Source organism: Sarcophilus harrisii, chromosome 2, assembly GCF_902635505.1.
Source record: "Sarcophilus harrisii chromosome 2, mSarHar1.11, whole genome shotgun sequence".
Classification (NCBI taxonomy): Eukaryota; Metazoa; Chordata; class Mammalia; order Dasyuromorphia; family Dasyuridae; genus Sarcophilus; species Sarcophilus harrisii.
In genome coordinates this window covers 632487711-632506136 of record NC_045427.1, presented here as the reverse complement: position 1 = coordinate 632506136, position 18426 = coordinate 632487711, and the positions used below count along the sequence as shown (strand labels likewise).

The 18426-nt window shown below is 49.4% G+C and overlaps 1 protein-coding gene across 1 annotated transcript in view; it reads left to right on the top strand.

Moving 5' to 3' along the window:
• The first annotated feature begins 16793 nt into the window (after positions 1 to 16793).
• The window catches only part of PALD1 (phosphatase domain containing paladin 1), a 77608-nt gene continuing 75975 nt past the window's right edge, over positions 16794 to 18426 (top strand). Inside the window, exon 1 of the mRNA XM_031949383.1 lies at positions 16794 to 17050. The gene's annotated coding sequence lies outside the window, so the exon portion shown is untranslated. The remainder of the gene's footprint in view (positions 17051 to 18426) is intronic.

Sequence of the window (18426 nt, the reverse complement as noted above, 5' to 3'; positions counted from 1 at the left end):
GAGAGAGAGAGAGACAAAGACAGAGAGAGAAGGGGAGACAAAGAGAGGAAGAGAGGATGAGAGAGAGGGAGAGAGAGAGAGAGAGAGAGACAGAGAGAGAGAGAGAGAGACAGAGAGAAAGAGAGAGAGAGAGGGAGAGGGAGAGAGAGACAAAGACAGAGAGGGAAGGGGAGACAAAGAGAGGAAGAGAGGATGAGAGAGAGGGAGAGAGACAGGGAGAGAGAGACAGAGAGAGAGAGAGAGAGACAGAGAGAAAGAGGGAGGGAGAGGGAGAGGGAGAGAGAGACAAAGACAGAGAGGGAAGGGGAGACAAAGAGAGGAAGGGAGGATGAGAGAGAGGGAGAGAGACAGGGAGAGAGAGAGAGAGAGAGAGAGAGAGAGACAGAGAGAAAGAGGGAGGGAGAGGGAGAGGGAGAGAGAGACAAAGACAGAGAGGGAAGGGGAGACAAAGAGAGGAAGAGAGGATGAGAGAGAGGGAGAGGCAGACAGAGAAAGAGAAAGATGTTCTTGGGCTGAGATCTTTATACTCCTGGACATCTTCCCTGGACATACAATTCTTCCCCGAAGTCTCACATGCTTCCACCCTCCCCTGGACAAATCCCACTTAACCTCAATCTCCAGAGATTAGAGAGGTACAAATTAGAACAACCAGGAGGCGCTGCCTCAGACTCTCAGGGCTTTGTCCCTGCTTCTCTCCTCCACCCAGCTTGGGCTCGGCTCCACTGGGACCTGAGATCATCCTTTGGCTGAGCTGCCCTCGAGCTCGAGGAGCCAGGCTTTTGTTATCAGAGGCGGCTGTTGGCCAAAGACCGAGTGCTTCTGGGATATTCCCAGAACGCACCCTATAAGAGACAGCCATCATTACTCTCACTATTATTATTATTTTTAGTTGAATAATAGCCATAAAGTTTTCCTTCTCTTCCAGCTTCCTCTTATTCTGGGTTTGGAGACCTCTGGTGATAGGAAACTCACTCTCTTCCAGCAAGCCCTGAATGGCTTTAAATAACACCACAGTTGTTGCTCGGGTCTGAGTCTCGGACCCTCTTCCTCCTCCTCCCTCCCCCCTGGCCAGTCCTGCCCAAGGAGTTGATAGCAGAGTGGTTTTCCATTTCCTTCTCAAGGAGATTTGAACTCAGGTCCTCCTAACTAGGTCCAGAGCTCCATTCGTTGAGCCCATCCAACTTTCTCCTTAAGCAGAGGAAGAAACGGAAGGGTCACGGCACTTGCCGAGGGCCATCCAGGTGGTGGGTAGGAGATTACAAATGAAGATCCCTTGGACTCAATGTGCTCTTTCGATTTTAAATATTATTATCCCGTGCAACCAGAAGGGGACGCTGCTGGTTATTTTCTTTCTGGATGGCAGGGACCTGTCCCCGCTCAGCCACGTTTACACCAGCTCGGGAGCTCTCCTTGGTTAGCCCCACCTGACCAAGTGTATTGGGATTTTTAATCTCGCGGCTCCCTCCCCCATTTGGTGGAAGCCTGGATCACACAGTTATTAATCGTCTCCTACCTCCCATGTCCAAACCGCTGACACAATTCTGGGTTTGGTGAGTTCCTTGTACTATCGCCCTTGCTCCCAGGTCCCGGTATCCATTTTTGACTATAGAAAACCATCTAATTCTTATAAAGGAAAAAAAGTGATTTCTCCCGACCATACAGTGTTTATTAGTCAAGATTTTATTTTATTTTCAAGATTCAACTTCCAGTTTTTATTCCAAATTTTTCTTTCTCTTTTCTTCTTCTTCTTTTTTTTTTTATTATAGCTTTTTATTTACAAGTTATATGCATGGGTAATTTTTCAGCATTGACAATTGCAAATCCTTTTGTTCCAATTTTCCCCCTCCTTCCCCCCACTCCCTTCCCCAGATGGCAGGTTGATCAATACATGTTAAATATGTTAAAGTATAGGTTAACTACAAAATAAACATACATGTCCAAAACGTTATTTTGCTGTACAAAAAGAATTGGACTCTGAAATATTGTATAATTAGCCTGTGAAGGAAATAAAAATGCAGGCGGGCAAAAATAGAGGGATTGGGAATTCAATGTCATGGTTTTTAGTCATCTCCCAGAGTTCTTTCTCTGGGCGTAGCTGGTTCAGTTCATTACTGCTCCATTGGAAATGATTTGGTTCATCTCATTGCTGGAGATGGCCAGGTCCATCAGAAGTGATCATCAAATAAGTATTGTTGTTGCTGTGTTCTCTTGGTTCTACTTACTTCACTTAGCATCAGTTCCTGTCAGTCTCTCCGGGCCTTTCTGAAATCATCCTGCGGGTCATTTCCTACCGAACAATAATATTCCATAACATTCATGTACCACAATTTACCCACCCATTCTCCCACTGATGGGCATCCGCTCAGCTTCCAGTTTCTGGCCACTACGAAGAGGCCGCCTCTTAGTCAAGATTTTAGCCCGAGCCCTTCGCCCCCCGGCCCAGGCCCTTGGCTCTGAGCGCTGGGCTCTAAGCTCCCTGAGGGCAGCCCCCTTTCAGCTCGGGCCCCCTCCCTGACTGAGCCGGCGCTGCTTTCGCGGCGCGATCTGAGCAGCATTTAGGGGGAAGGATGTTCCGCATCCCGCGCCCCCATCACATCAAAGGCGCCACTTCAAAGGTGCCCGGGCACGGAGCACATTCTTCGGGCATCCCCGGGACTAACGGGCTTACGCGGCGGGGCGGGCGGGCGGGGGGGCAGTTTGGGCTGATTGCGGAGGAGCTGCGCGCCTTTGGAAGAATTTCCCACGAATGTTTCGTTGGCTCAGATGTTTGGTCCGAATCTTTAAGAGAGCCGGGGGTCCCTGAGCGTGTCTACTTCACGTGCGTGAGCAGAGGGGTCGGACGCTCACGGGGGCGGCCGTTATCGCCTCGTCTCTGGCTTCGGAATAACCCTAACAAAGCGCTTTCTCCACGCGGCCTCAGGCCAGCTCTGGACGGCTCTCGGAAGCGCATCGCCGCTTCAGGCTCTGAGATGGAGAGACAGACACAGCGAGGAGCCAGCTGGAGCCAAGCTTTCCAGCCCTTGTCCGGGCTAGCACTCTGTCTATTGTAATTATATACTGTAATTAGTCAACCCAATACAGAATATGTTAATATTAAATGGTATATCACTATGTTAGGGTATATTATAATGATACATAGTGTAAGAATGAGTTGGAGCTCAAATTTCAACCCACCTTGTCCAGACTAACACTCTGTCTATTGTAGTTAGAGAATTGTAGCAATCTCATATAGAATATGTTAATATTAAATAGTGTATCATTATGTTAGGGTATATTATAATGATACATAGTGTAAGAATGCGTTGGAGCTAAGCTTTCAACCCACTTTGTCCAGGCTAGCACTCTGTCTATTGCAGTTAGAGAATTGTAGTCATAGAATTGTAGTATTCTAATATAGAATATGTTAATATTAACTAGTATATCATGTTAGAGTATATTATAATAATACATATTGTAAAAATGCGTTGGAACTAAGCTTTCAACCCACCTTGTCCAGTCTAGCACTCTATCTATTGTTAATGTATTCTGTAATAGGTTTACAATTGTAGTAGGTAGTATACTACAATTGTAAACCTAATATAGAATAAATTTACATTAATGAGTATATCATTATGTTAGGGTATATTATCATAATGCATATTGTAAAAAGGAATTGGGGCTAAAATTTCAACCCACCTGGCCCAGGCTAGCACTCTGTCTATTATAATTTATAATTATACACCCTAATATGTAATATGTTAATATCCAGTAGTCTATCATGTTAGGGTATATTATAATACATACTATATTGCATTTAACTATTATCATGGCATGTACTAATAATTCCTCATAATTGAATTATGCTTTAAAATATTTTATTGAAAAGTTAACATTATAAATGGAAAGAGCAAAACGGGCAAACAGAAAATGAATGCCAGCGGCCGTGGGGAAGGCAATGGGGAAAGGGGAATGAAGGTGATAGGAAGAGAAAAGCTACTTACGCCCCGAATTTTTCAAAGGATCATTCCTGAATATCACTGCAGCCCATTGAGCGTGCTTAGCATTCTGGGTGGAAGTGAATAAGTACCAATGCATGAGTCATCATGGCTTTTCAATGGCTCCCTGGAAGGAACCGCATCCAGCCGGACTGTTCCTGGCGGGGAGGGGAGTGTGAATATGGGGCTGGGGGAGCAGCATCTCCCTCCTGCTGTTTCCACTTTGCATTCCGTGCCCTGGAGGCTTTACAAAGCCCTTTCTCTGCTCCTGATAGTCCCAGGTGTCGGGGGGGGGGGGCGGAAAAGTTAGTCTTACGCAAGAAGAAGCTAAGGCTCCCCTAAAGAGGGGCCGGAGCGGGGCGGTGCCTCAGGTCGTTGCTTGCCTGCGGGTGTTTGTGGCTCCCTGTCTCCTCCACCAGGATACAAGATTTTGGAGGGAGTGTTTCCTCCTGTCGACGCCAATTCCCGGCACTCCAACCTCCTTATTTCATGGGAAGGAAACTGAGGTCCTGGGAGGAAAGTTTGAATTGCCCACGAGGCCATAGGTTGAAGAGCAGAAGTGAGACCAGGACCCAGAATCCCAATTGTGTTCAGTCGTTGGGTCCTGTCTGATCTTTGACTCCATAAGGACTTTTCTTGGCAAAGATCCCCCCCCCCCCCCCCCCGCCCCCCCCCCCCCCCCCACGTTTTGCCATTTCCCTCTCCAGGGTATTAAGGCAAAGAGAGGTTAAGTGTCAAGGGTCACCCAGCTAATGCATGTCTGGGGCTGGATTTGACTCAGGTTTTCCTGACTTCTGCACCCTGTCCATTAACCCTACCCCAAGGGCTTTTGACCTTTATTATTTCCCTAAATCTCGCTCCAGTCTGCCCAGGCTCAGCCCCTCTCCCCTGCCAGGATCCCCCTGCTTCTTTCTCTGGCTTCTAGGACTCTTGTTTGCTCTATGGCTCAGCTCCTGTGCTAAGTGGCTTTGCCCCCTGAATCTCCCTACAACCCCCGGGGTCTTCTGTCCTCCCTACTCCTTCCCCTCCCCCAGTCACAGTGCATTTTGGGGGAATTTATCCTTTTTATGTTTTTTTTTTATTTTTTCCCCTCAATAGTATTTTATTTTTCCAAATACATATAAAGAGGGTTTCCAACATTCATTTTGGTAAGACTTTGGGTTCCATTTTTTTCTCCCTCCCTCTTTTACCTCCTCCTCCCCAAGATGGCAAACAATCTGAACACGGCCAGTCCTTTTAAACGTGTTTCCCTGTTTGTCATGTTGGACCAGAAAAATCTGATAAAAGGGGAAACCCACAAGAAAGAAAAAGCAAACCAACAAGTGGAGACCAAGGCAGGGGCAGGGACCTTGCTGGGATCAGGGTAGGCTTCCTGTAGGAGGAGGCATTGCACGTGAGATAGCTGAGAGGTCAGGAGTGGGATATGTCTGAGAACCATGGTGATTGAGCCCCATGGATAAACTGCCAAGGACCGACTCCCAGAGGCCTTCAGGGCCCTTGGAGAGCCATTTCTTGCTGGCTGGACAAGGCTGGCCATCATGGAAGGAGGAGGTGGGCTTTGATTTGGGCCTAAAAGGGTGAGTAGGATTTCCAGATGGACTGAGTCCCATGGGCTTTGTTCCCCCGATAACAGGTCACTAGCTGAACCTCAGTTTCTCCCAACTGCACGATGGGGCTGGTAATCCTCTCATTAAGAGAAAGACCTAAAGGGGAAGCTCAAAATGAGAGAAAATGCAGCCTTTTGAGGGGTGACCAGCAGGTGGCAGCGCAGGACAGCAGACCCTCCTCACATACGCAAAGACAGCCCCCAGAGTCAGGGGCCTGCCATCTTCCCCAAGCTGGAAACAACAGAAGGGGAACATAGGAGAAGCCGGGGCTGGATGAGCTGGGAGGGCAGCCAGAGCACCAAAGGCTAGAGCTGAAAAGGGCCTTTCCCACTTAGAAATCCATTGGGGGAAACTGAGGCACAAAGGGCACAGAGGGAAAGATTTCAAGGTCTCACCCATAGTATCAGAGGCAAGACCCCTTGTGTGATGTTGGGCAAGTAATTTCTCAGTGCCTCAGTTTCCAGATCTGTAAAATGGGAAGGTTGAACTAGACGGTCGTCTCTGAGGTCCCTCCCTCACTGCTCCTCTCTCAAGCATCGAGTCCACACAGGGGGTCCTAGTTCTGGTTTTGTGGCACATGGTGCAAATCAGGAGATCTGGCAATCCCTCAGATACCACACTAAGAAAAGCCCGCTTCATTCAAGCCCCCAGAACGTGTTGCTGTGAAAGCAGTCGGGGGCTGTGAACGCCCTTGGCTGAGACTCCAGGGTTTCCCCGGGGTGACCTCCACCGAAAGACGGTGCCCATCTTGGGGTCCTAAGTCAGGGGCTGCTGGAGCTGTGGTCTCAGCCAGAGGAGAGGGACACAGGTTTTGTGCTTGATCCTGAGCCAGAGGCTCATGGGCTGGAAGGCCTTGGGTGCTCTTGGGTCTCGGGCAGTTATATCACGGCCCGGGGTGTCAGTGCAAAAACCTTTCCAGGGACCAGCTCCCACCTCCCCCACGGACCCGTCTCCACTGTGTCCCGCCCTTGGTGTTCCCAGGGGATCACACTCCAGAGGTTGGACTGAGCAGGGGTTTGGTGCCAGGCAGAGTGTTGAGCTCCTGGCCCCCAAATCTCAGGGACCAAAGCATTAATTTGTATGGACAGGGCAGTTGCAGGGCCTCCGTTCCCTCCTCTGGAAAGGAGAGATTACTTTGTAATACTCGTGCTCCTTGCCACACAAAGTGGTTGTGAAGAATGGAAACTCCTGCTAACACGCATAGAATGGGAATTGATTGTTAAAATGTTATAAAATTGGGAATTGATTGTTATCTTTACTATTATTTACAAGGATCCATAATTCCGTTCATGGCAATGCTTGGTTCTGCCGACAGAGGTCCCGGTAGGTAGTAGGACCATTAGACTGGGAGCTGGAACAGAGCACAGAGGCCCCAGAATCCAACTTTCTTATACAAATGAAGAAACTGAGGCTCAGAGGTTAAATGACTTAATTGATAGGATCATAGATTTAGGTCAGAAAAAGACTTTATTTGCAGAGAAAATGAGGTTAGGTTACAGAAGCACAGGCTGAAAGGCTCCTGAGAATGTAGGGAGGAGGAAGGGAATAAGCATTTCTATAGCTCCTGCTGTGTTTCTGACACTGGGCCAAGTCCTTTTACAAGCATATTTCTTTTGGTCTTCACAAGCCTGGGAGGTAAGTCCATTTTCCTGGCAGATGGGGGTCAAGTGGCTTCTGTAGTGTCACACAACTAGTAAGTGTCCGAGACTGGATTTGAACTCAGGGCTTCCCAATTCCCGCCCTGGGGCTGTATCCACTGGCTGCCTCAGAGTAGAAAGAAAATCTGCTCACTATTCAGAAGGCCTGGGTTCAAATTTCACCTCCAGGGCTGGGATCTTGAGCAGTCACTTACTTTACCTCAGCCACAGCTTCCTTATCTGTAAAAGAGTTCTGAGGGTCTCTCCCAACTGAGATAGAGGATACCCGGGCTTCCAACTCTGAACACTGAGCTATCTCCCCCTCTGTCTCAGCCCCAGATAGGGGTGGGATATTGGGGGACACAGCAATAGTTTGGTCTGAAAAACAAGAAGGTGGGGGAGGAAGAATGGGGAGAAGGGCTGGGCTCCCAGGACTCTCCCGTGGGATTGTTTGGATTTTCTAATTCTGCACAGGGGGCATTTCCCCAGCTGGCATCTTCTCCATGTTTGAACTTTATCTGTTGATCTTTGGAGAGAAGGGGGGAGGGGGGAAGCACCCCCAGCTTCCCAAGGGATGGGGAGAGAGATCCCAAAGGACCATCCGGAAGTCCTCTAGCCTATTCCCCCCAGACCCAAGTTTGAGAATCCATTGCTTTCACATCATTGTCACTCCTTCTAGTTAGGACATACACTTGCCTTCTCTCTCAGGGAGACCCGAGAAAAGCGCTTGGTAAGCCAGACAGAGCCAAAAACGTGAGGCTTCAAAGGGTTTTCATGACATCCTCTCTGGGAGGGTTCCCGATGAGGGGGGCCCCAGAATGGGGGCCTTTGTGGGTCCCGGAGTTCACAGGCCCAGCACCGCATAGTGTCCCCCCCCCTGCCGGCCAGTCTCCCTCCACCCCTGCCCCCAGCCCCCAGCGGGTCTCTGGCTCCCCGTCTCATGGCCGTGGGAATTCTGTGGGAATGGAGCTGGGGCCAGGGTCTGGCTGCTCTACCTGAGAAGGCAGCAGCAAGAGGCGCTCTTCCCAGGGTTCTAGTGTGGGAAACAGCAGTTGGATGTGAAGTGAGGGGGAAAGGCTGGCTGAGACGGGTGGGGGCAGGGAAAGAGAAGGGACGTGCTCTAATCCTTCCCAGCCTCCTCCCCCAATCCCAGAGGTGACAGGAGTCTCCAGGACCACCCACTTGCTTCCTAACGGTCCAGAATCCTCGTCCCAAAATCTGGACAACCCGTGTCCTGTGGTGTCCAAGGCCGTGCCCCGTGATGCCCATGGCTGTGCCCCGTGATGTCCATGGCCGTACCCCGTGATGCCCAAGGCTGTGCCCTGTGGTGTCCAAGGCTCTCTGGTCATCTGCCTTCCCAGAACTTGGGCCCACTGCTTCCGGCTCCCCCTGGGCCCAGCTGCCCAAGCCTCTCGGCCACTCGGAGCAGCCAGACCCTCCTGCTGCAGCCCGGCCCTCCCTGACTTCTTTCCTGGGGAGGGCCGAATCTCTCTGCGGGGGACGAACATCCTGCTCTGCTCAGAGCAAAGGCCCAGGGACATTCAGTCTGCACTGGAGCAGGACCTTTGTTTTCCAGATTCGGAAGTGTTGGTTTGGCGGGCACTGCAGGGAACCAGATTCCCCATAGCAAAAGGCGTTGCTCTTATTTCTTTTAATTCTTTTATTCTGAGTTATTTTTATTTATGCTTCTCTATGTACACGTCGCCTCTTCCTGTAGAATGTAATGTTTGGAAAACAAGAACTTTAATTGTTGGTTCCGTGTCCCCGGGGCCGAGCCCAGTGTCTGGCGCACAGAAGGGGGTAAGTGAAGGGTGGTTTGGATTCCCTATGAGAAAGGCTGCCCTGTTCCCCACAGGGGAAAATCTCTCTGAGAATCCTCCAGAAGTGACCACCAGGGGGCGCTGCGGGCGGACATCTGGTGTGGAATCTGCAAGATCTGAGTGAGGATTTTGCCTCTTTTACCCTCCTGGTGACTCCTGGGCAATTCACTCAATCGTAGCCTCGAGTTACTCGCCTGTTAAATGAGGAGGGGGCTCTAAGGGCTTTTCCAGCGCTAAGGCCATGATTCTGTGATGGGAGCACATAGTATGACTCTTCTGGCTCCTTGTGACCCCATTGGGAGTTTTCTTGGCAATGTGGTTTTTACAGATGGGGAAACTGAGGCAAGCAGAATTAAGTCACAGCTAACAAGAACTCCAGTCTTCCTAGTTCCAGACTGTTGAACCAATTTCTTTCAAGCTATTCTGTAAAGGGGATTTCTGCTATGGGGGCGGGGGAGCCTCCCGGGTCCTTTCCAGCTTTGAGATTCTAGGATTCGATGGCAAGGAGATTGAAGATTTTCACTCCCCCTAGATTTTTAAAAAGCCCCCACTGTGGATTCTGAATGGAGAGCTTCATCTGCCTCCAGCCAGATGTGGCTGAGCCTGTGGCTCTCTGGGGCAGCGAATGTTGGAGCTGGAAGGAACTGCATCCCTGGGGCCACAGGCCTCCTGCTTTCCAGGTTGGGCTTCTGGAAAATCCGACTTTCCTGCAGGAAACCCATCCCCTGGGCCCCCTGGGCTGCTCCCACTGGGTGGGTCCCCTGCCACGCCTTTTCCTCCTCTCCCAGGGTCTCCCTGTGACCCAGGCACTCTATGTAGATACTTGATGTCTGGCCCTGAGAGGAACTTATAGGGGGCCTGTGGGCAGTGGGGTGGACAGTGGATGTCTTCCTGCTTCAGGTTTCCTCCCCAGGAACCATCTTCTAAGGGAATCAGAGCTGGACCCGGGGGGTGGAGGTGGGGGGTGGACCCTGGAGTCCTGGCTGTGCCCATTCTGATTATCCCCAGACTTCCCCAAATATATCCATTAATCAACCGACCGACATTTCTCAAGGGGTCACTAAGTGGGGCCTCCCTTGAGGTTGTCTTCCCCAGGAGCAAATACTCATACACACACACACACACACACACACACACACACACACACACTCATTCACACTCACACATCCCATCACCAGCTCCTGTCTCCCATTCCAAGGACCTGCTTTTGTCCTTTGCGCTGAGGAGACCTCCAGAGCCTTTGGCCTATGAGAATAGAGGTCATGTGGTCCAGCCTCCCCCCCCCCCAAGGTTTCTGGCACCCTGGACCCCTTGAGCAATCGGGGAAACCAAAGACTATTTTAAAATGTTTTACAAAGGAAGCAAATTAGAGAGAGACATAGTTACCAAACTGCTTTAAAAAAAGTTTCAGGGTCTCAAATTGAGAACTCTTATCTAATCCATTGTATAGGGAGAAAAACTGAGGCTCAGCAAGGTGCAATAATTTGTCCCGGAGCTTGGACTTGAACTCAGTTCTTCTAACCCCAAAGCCCCTTTTCTGCTACTTGCTGCTCCTTGGTCCTGTGGCTATATCCTTCCCTCCCACCCCTTTAAAAATATTTTGCTAGTATTTTATTTTTCCAAATACATGTATAGTTTTAACCTTCATTTTTGTAAACCTTTGAGTTCCAAATTTTTCTCCCTTCCTCTGTTGCCACCCCCTCCCCAAGACAGCAAGCAACCTGATACAGGTTAATGGTGTGTTGTCCTTTTAAACGTATTTCCTTATTTGTCATGTGGTGCGAGAAAATCGCATCAAAAGGGGAAAACACCAGGAGAAAGAAAAAACCCAGGCAAACAAAGCACAAGAAACAAACAGTGAAATTGCTCTTTTTTAACCACACTCAGTCCCTGCAGCCTCTCTCTGGAGGCAGATGGCTCTCTCCATCACACATCTGTCAGAATTGGCCCGAATCATCTCTTCTTTGAAAGAGTCTCAGCTGTCACAGTTGATCATCACACAATCTTGTTACTTTGCACAATGTTCTCCTGGTTCTGTTCACTTCACTTAGAATCAGTTCACATAAGTCTCTCTAGGCCTCTCTAAAATCATCCTGCTGGTCTTTTCTTATAAGACAATAATATAATATTCATAGACCATAACTTATCTGGCCATTCTCCAAGTGATGGGCAACCACTCAGTGTCCAGTTCCTGGCCATCACAAAAATATCCTTCCCCTTTCTGAAGGACTCAATACTTCAAATGCTCCCATTTCAGGGGTCCCTTCTTTGATTCCAGTCCTTTATTCCCTACCATGAGCTCTCCCTTCCCTGGATTGCCATCATGTTGCTCCTCTCCTCTAGTATTTTATTCTGTTTGCCATATCCTGAATTTAATTACACCTATCCTTCTTTTAAGACAAGATCTTGCGCAGAGCAGGCACTGGGCAAATATCTGTGGGGTTAATGAAGATGTATCTTCCTGGAAACTGACAGCAAATTAAAAATTTGAATTCAACAATATGGTGCTTTCAGAAAATGCTTTAAAAATGAGTGAAATAAAGTCCAGGAGTGGAATTTATTATATAAAAAGGCAGGGGTAGTCATCAGGATTTCAGACAAAATTAAAGCAAAATAGATTTAATCAAAAGAGAAATAGGGAAACTAGACTGTGTGCGGCCATATTATTCAATATTATTTTAGACTTTTTAAAATGACTAGACAGTATAAAAAATACTTGAGTATACCTGCCATAGAAACTATACAAATATAAACAAGCATACAACGTTTATATACAAATAAAGTTAGATCTAAGTAATTGAAGTAATATTTATTGTTCATGAGTAGGTAAAGTCAATATAATTAAAAAAAGACAGTTTTATCTAGCTGATCCATTCATGTAAGGCCATCCTAATTCAATTTCTAAAAAATTATCTTATTTAGAAAACAATATAACAAAGTTCCTTTAGAGGAACAAAAGATCAGGAACTTCAAAGAAACCAGGGGAAAAAGATATAAAGGAAACAGATTTAGTAGTATGAGGCATTAAAGCGTATTATAAGGTGAGAGCATTGTTAAAATGGACAATTTTGATCATTTTAAATTAAAATTTCTTTTATAAATAAAAGCTTTGCAGCCCAAAATAGAAAAACAGCAGAAATTTTTGGGGAAAAACTTTCATAGATAATCTCTCAGGTCGTGACTGGGCTGGAATATTGCTGTGGCAGAGAAAAGGATGATGTGGTTGATTTAGAAAAACAAGGAAAGACTTAGACTTAGGAAAGAAGGTGCTATTGACCTCCAGAAAAATAGGTGACAAGTGGAAATAAGCATGGTACTATCTTACATACATATATATGTGTATATAGGTATATGTTTATAGATATATATACATTCATACACACACAAAACACACACACACACACACACACACACACACACACACATATATATCTGCTCTCAATTGCAGTCTTCTTAGAGGAAGGGAAAAAACAAAGAATAAAAAGTGAACAGCAGAGAACAAAAGAAAACCTAAAAGGAAGCAAAGAAAAACTGCACAGCTTTGAAAACAATGTATAGTATTTGTTCTGTAGCTTTTCTTGAAATGAAAATTTATCGCTTTATGTTGAATTTTGTGTTCTGCTGTGTACATGGTGATCCCCCCCCCCTTTATTTTGTACTTGTTAAAAATAAATTAAGCAGGGCAGCTAGGTGGCACAGTATATAGAGCACCAGCCCTGAAGTCAGGAGGACCTGAGTTCAAATCTGGTCTCAGACACTTAACACATTCTAGATGTGTGACCCTGGCCAAGTCACTTAACCCCAACTGCCTCAACAAACAAACACAAATTGAAAAACTTTTTGTTTTAATTTATTTTTGAAAAGCTTTTTTAAAAAGACATCTTCCTTAAAGCCCTGCCTACAGGTGCTCAGAGAGGAACCAGTCTCCCAATTATTCCAGACTCCAGAGCGATCTCAAAGCTTGAAGATGAGATGAGGGAGCTGTTTTAAAAGAAAGAGTGGGTGACTTGGATATTTCAGGGTTGGTCCTGGACAGAATGTGGACAGCTGAGGTCATTATGTTCATGATTAGGCTGAATTCTCGGGGAAGGGACTGGTTTTTTTTAATCTCTTTTTGTATCCCCAGCTCTTAGCCCAGTGTCCGGCACATAGGAAAGAAGCACTTAATAAATGTTTAATGAATGAATGAATGAATGATGGCCTTTAATCACTCATAAGCTCCCTTCTTTGGTGTCCTGTGTCTCCTCAAAGATTTGAAATAGAAGAGTTACAGTGTCTTCCTGCCCTGATTCTCCTCCTGTAGACACATCCTTCCTGAAGGACTCTACATCAGAACTGGGCACAGTGTGCCTCCCCCAAAGCCCACCCTGGGAGAGGTAGGGGCAGGGACAGCAAAGCTAGGAGTAAGTCGAGGGGAGAGGCTGTTTCCCGCGAAGGGCGGCACACGCACAGGAAGTGACTCAATTATAGAAAACCAAACTATCTCTTTTGTAGATCAAACAGCAGGAAAAGAAGACCTGCAGAAAAAATGAATTGGGGTGTGCACGCACATGGCCTGGGGGTGCTCAGGGATGTACAAATGTGTACACACATGATCTGTACATCTCTGCAAACACATGCACAAATGTGTACGTGCACACAGGGTGCCTAATGTGTGCACATTATAGGTTATAGGATGCACATATGACAATCCGCAAATATGCCCCATGTACACACACTCACATACACACACACACACACACACACATGTCTGGGTGCCTAGTGTGCACACACATTCCTGAAAGTAGAAGGGTGGGATATATGACGTAGAGATGATTTTGCATTTTTTCCTGTTTCCTTATGGTACATAGTAGGTGCTTAATACACATGTACTGATTGAACAACTAAAGGGCCTTTTAGATGATCTGGCCCATCTCTGACGTCTCCGAGGTCTAGAAAGGGAAAGAGCTGAGCTTTTGGTTAGAATATGGGCCCGCTCTCCCCTAATCCAGGGTTCTGATGTGTCCAGTGTGTGCTAAGGGGGAAAAGGATGGCAGACGGGATAATGAATCAGGCCCATTGTTGCCTCTGACCTCCTCGGTTTAGGGCAGGCAGACAGATGGCCCTGAGTGCCGTCCTCTCCTCCAGGGAGGTCACCGTGGCCCATCGGGAGCCCTTGGCTGCTGCCCCCTCTCCATCTCCGGAATGGAAGGAATGGCTTCTCTTTGTCATTCTCCCGTTTCTTCCTCTGGGGCTGAGGGATTTCCTGCTCGCCCAGTGAAATCAGTGAAAGAAGAGCTCCTATTTCTTTCTTTGAGATGAAAAAATTATCTTTTATTTTCACCTGTATCCCCATCCCCTGCTTCGTACCTTTCCTTCCTGTGAGCCAGCCTTGATGACAAAGTGTAAAAAAGAAGAAAAATTCAGCAAAACAAATCACGGCATCCATCCCATCTGTCACTATGTGCAGTACTCCAGTCTCACATCCTCTTACCTCTTCAAAGAGTGTGTGTGTATATTGTGTGTAGGAGTGTGTGTGTGTGTGAACAAGTGTGTGTGTGTGTGTATGGGTGAGTGTGTGTGTGTGAGTGTATGTGAGTGAGTGTGTGTATATATCTCTCCTACCACTTCCTTTCGGACAAGCGTGAATGTCAGGGTTTCTGCTTTTTCCTTCTCTGGGTTGTAGTACATAGATTTTCTGCTGTATTTACTTGGATCTTAGCTCGTGTATGACTTCCTATATTTCTCTGTATTCCTCCCGCTCCTGTGGCACAGGAATCCATCACATTTGCAGACCACAATTTCTTGGGCCACCCCCCAGTCGGGGACATCTGCTTTGTTTCCTGTTCTTTGCCTCCAAAAACTGAGTTGCTCCCTTTTCTATCTGATGAATTTTTACAAAGTATTCTATGTCCCAGCTTGGGTGCTGCCAAAGATACAAAAAAAAAAAAAAAGTCTGTTCTCTGGGAGCTTATATTCTCTTGGGGAGGTGAATAACAGACACAGATAAATAATTACAAAGTATTTAAAAAAAACATACAAACTAATTTCAAGAGGTAGAAAGTTGCCTTTCTCCAGGACTTTTCCCATCAACACCGAGGAGGGAAAAGGTCTTAGGTTGAGAGCTGTGGGGTTCTTTCAAGATTGCCCAGGCCAGCTCCTTCTTCCTACAGAGGAAACAGGCCTGGGGAGGGATGCGCCATGTTCAGGGCCATGGAATGGCCATCTGTCTGCCTACCTCTCCCGGTGGGAGAGCTGGGGTTTGTACCACATCTTCTAGGTCCACATTCACTGGCCCTTTCCACTACTGTAAATGTTATTTCCCCCATTTCAATTAAATGTGATAATAGCTGTAATTCACTGGCTTAAGGTGTTTAATAAATGCTTGATCCCTTGCTTTCCATTTTATGGATAAGGAGAATGAGTCCCAAAACGCCTCTCTCCCCTCACAAAACAACACTTAAACCCTTTTTTCTTTCTTTTTTTTTTCCTGAACAGTCCTTAGTTCTTAAAATCAGGACCCCCCACGTGCACCGTTCTTTTGCTCAGCTGCGGAGATGATGGATGGAGGCCGGTGGCTTGTGTGGGAAGAGGCCGTGGGACAGGGGCCGGGCTGCGGAGTTTCGGAGTCCAACTGGTGGGGATTTGAACTGGCTTTCCAGGAAAAAAATTGGACAAGGAAGCCGGGCCGATCTGAGGCCGGCCTTCTCCCCGGAGCCCATTCTGGCCCAAGAAGTTTCTGCATGGGGGGGGGGGGAAGGACCCTCCTGGTGTTGAAAGAACTTTCTTCTGCCTGCAAGTCTCCCGAGGGGGGATGGATTCAGTGTCTGGGGACTTGGGCAGAATCCAGGGCTAGCAAAGTTGGGGGGGGGGGAAGGGAATAAAGAGACTTTTCCTTGAGCAATCTTTAAAAAACAACCCCCCAAACTCAGCACGAAGCAACTAGCCTCACCATAGAACTTTTCCTCCTCCTCTTCCTCCCCTCCTCCCCTTGGCCTCCTTCAACTTCCTCCTCTTCTTCTCCCTACCACGTACCAGCGCATCTTCCCCCCTCCCCGCCTCCCCCCGGCTCCTCTCCTCCCTCCCTTCAGCCCTTCTTTTTCCTTCTCTCCTCTCCGGGAGGAGATGGGGAGCAGAGGGAGAAGCGCAGCGGTTCCGGGAGAGGAGCCGAAGGCGGAGGGGTACCGGGAGGGCACTTCCCCACCCCCGAGCCAGCCCCCACTCCGGCCCAGGGAGGTGGGGCGGCCGATCAGTCCAGGGGGCGGGGAGCGGCTGGAGACGCCCCCTCCTCGGCCTGCCCCCTCCCCCTGCCCCGGCACGGCCGGCCTCCCCGGGCCCGCCTTGGCTCCTCCTCTCCGTCTCCCCTCCGAGCGCGCTGGAGGTGCCCGAGGACTGACCCCTCCCTCCGCTCTCCGTTGCCTGGAGTCCCCGGGCTGGCGGGAGGGTGTGATTGGCAGGAGAGGCCGGCGGCGGCAGCGAGAGTCCGCCCGCCCCCACATCCCCGCCCGTCCGCCCGTCTGCCCTCCTGCCTGCCCGAGCCTCTGCCCGCCTGCCTCTGCTGCGCGCAGCCCGCGCTGCGGAGGAGCCGCCGCCGATCGGCCCCTGCCTGCTCCGGCCGAGTCTAGAGGCAGCCGCGGCGCCCGCCGCCGGGGAGCAGCTCCCGAAGCGGCGTGCGCCCCGCTCCGAGCCCCGCGCCCCGCTCCGAGCCCCGCGCCCCGCGCCCCGCTCCGCCCCGCGCCCCGCTCCGAGCCCCGTGCCCCGCGCCCCGCTCCGAGCCCTGCGCTCTCCGCGCGCGGGGCAGCCCGGCCCGCCCGCCGCCGCCTCATGGAGGGCCCCGGGAAGTGGGCAGGGGCCGGCAGCGTGAGGGGGCCACCCGCGCCGAGCGGCCGCCGCTAACTCCGAGCCGGGGAGGCCCGAGGGGCGAGATCGCGCCCGGCCGTGCGTCCCGCCGTCCGACCTTCCAGCCACTGGCCAGGAGGAGCTGCGCGCTGCCCGGAGCAGAGCCCATGTGCCCTGGGGTCGCCGAGAGGCAGGTAGGAAGCCTAGCTCAGAGCTCTTGCGCCCCTCCCCCAACCCCTCCCCGGCGGGGGTCCCCGGTGCCTCCGGTGAAGAAGAGTGAAAAGAGTGCATTCCCTGCTCGCCAGCGCCTGTTCCCCTCCAACCTCAGTTTCCCCATTTTTCTGTAGCGGAACGCCTCTGCACTAGGCAGCTCCTGTTCCGCTCCAACCTCAGTTTCCCCATTTTTCTCTAGCGGAACGCCTCTGCACTAGGTAGTTCCTATTTCCTCCCACCCTCAATTTCCCCATTTTACTGTAGTAGAACACTCCCTCTATGTGGACTGAGAAGGGGTCTCGGGTTCTACTATAAAACTTGGCCATCTGTGTGACTTTGAGTTGCGCCCTGGGGTCTCTTCCAGCTCTAAATTCCGTGCTCCCATTATTTCTGCACTCTCCCTGCTTCTCCTTTTGCCTTATGATGATCCACGAAAGGAAAGTAGGGGGTTCAGCTTACAGCAGACTTGGGGGGGGGCTGGACTGGAGAGTATCTTCCTGTAGAAGAGAGATTGGTCTTGTCCCACTTGGCTCTGGAAGGAAGACCTGGGAGCACCGGGGTGTGGGAGTGGGCTGTGGGTAGAGGAAATACAAGAGGCAGATTCTGTTTTGAGATCAGGATTTTGGGAGTTGAAGAGCTAGCCCCAAGTTACCCTCCTGCCCGGCAGTAGTTTCCCCATTCTTGTTGGGTTTCCTGAAGAGGCCAGTTGATCAGGATATTGTAAAATGGGGTTCCTGTGGAGCCAGAGTCAGACTAGGTGACCCAGGAAATCCTTTCAGCTCTTCTTCTGGGCCAGGAACGGCACAGACTGACTTTGGATGAACTAGAAATCCTCCAAGGAGCAAGGGAGAGAAATCACAGGCTACCGTGTTAGAATGACCTCTGGAAGCTTCTAGTTCAAGTCTTCCCTTTTACAAGAGAAGAAACTGAGGCCCAGAAAAGGGAAGGCTCTTGAAAGCCAAAGTTATTTGCCACTAGTTGTAGCACCGGGATTCTGGCTCCAAGCTTAGACTTTCTTCCTTTAAGAAGAAAAAAAAGCTTTTAGGAACTAGAAAATCATCAACAGGAACATTTCCATATAAAAGGGCCAGAGAAAGCTTGACTGCTCCATAGGGCTTCTCCTTTTAGGTACATATTAAAGTTAACATGGTCTTATTCTGTTAGCCCCAGCCTGCATCTCTTTTCCGTGATGGCAGGCGCTCTGTCTTTCCAGTTTGTTCCCTTCCCACAGTGAGGTGGAAGAAGTTGGAGCGTTTTCCTCTGGAAGCTAAGGCTTCATCCTCCCCTCCACAAGGAACTCCAACAGTCATCACGGAGACCAGGGCATTCGCTATTCCCTCCGACTCCCAGCTTGTCT